A 229-nucleotide genomic window follows, 5' to 3' on the forward strand; every position below is an offset into this window, starting at 1 on the left:
GTGCGCGGGCGGCCCGGGCGGCGGGGCCCGGCTGCCGAGGGTGCCCGGGTCTGAGCAAGCCCTCGGTGGCTCCGGCGCTGCCGAGCAGAGGACGCGGTGCGAGGGCAGCGGGGGATTAACCCCGATGGGCGCTGCGTGGGAGAAGCAGGTCAGGATGCCGTCGCAGCCCTGGGAGCCTGGCTGAAGCTCTGCTGAGGGAAGCACAGGTAGGAGCCCTGCAGCCAAAGCT

At 72.9% G+C, this 229-nt stretch overlaps 1 protein-coding gene across 3 annotated transcripts in view; it reads left to right on the top strand.

Moving 5' to 3' along the window:
- The first annotated feature begins 136 nt into the window (after positions 1-136).
- The window catches only part of CIDEA (cell death-inducing DFFA-like effector a), a 31,790-nt gene continuing 31,697 nt past the window's right edge, over positions 137-229 (top strand). For all 3 annotated transcript variants that reach the window (XR_001860364.1, XM_017729461.1, XM_008630070.2), the window contains exon 1: positions 137-206. The gene's annotated coding sequence lies outside the window, so the exon portion shown is untranslated. The remainder of the gene's footprint in view (positions 207-229) is intronic.

The sequence above is a fragment of the Corvus brachyrhynchos genome, unplaced genomic scaffold (assembly GCF_000691975.1).
Source record: "Corvus brachyrhynchos isolate BGI_N302 unplaced genomic scaffold, ASM69197v1 scaffold331, whole genome shotgun sequence".
In the NCBI taxonomy this organism is placed as follows: domain Eukaryota; kingdom Metazoa; phylum Chordata; class Aves; order Passeriformes; family Corvidae; genus Corvus; species Corvus brachyrhynchos.